We start from the raw sequence: 293 nt of genomic DNA, 5'->3' as shown, positions 1-293 counted from the left end.
AAAGCCCAGCTGCGTATGGCCGTTCGAGCGGTCAAAGAAGCGGCTGCGAAAGAGAATCCTGAGACGCCACAACAAGATGGTGCCGAGCAAGAGGGAGACCGCGTGGAAGAACCGGAAGAGAAGGGTGGAGCTTCGGAGGAACCGCGAGAGTTCGCCCATCGACACAGCCTCGCTTCCGGCGACCACGCCTTCATGCCGAGGGAAGGGAGAATCGAGCGGAGGAGTGCATCCGCCCCTCCTGCCTGAAGCAATAACAGCAGCAATGACTCCCGCAGCAGCAGTTCAGCCTGTAA

Source organism: Alligator sinensis, unplaced genomic scaffold (genome assembly GCF_000455745.1).
Source record: "Alligator sinensis unplaced genomic scaffold, ASM45574v1 scaffold694_1, whole genome shotgun sequence".
NCBI lineage: Eukaryota > Metazoa > Chordata > Crocodylia > Alligatoridae > Alligator > Alligator sinensis.
Note: the sequence above shows the minus strand (reverse complement) of the source record.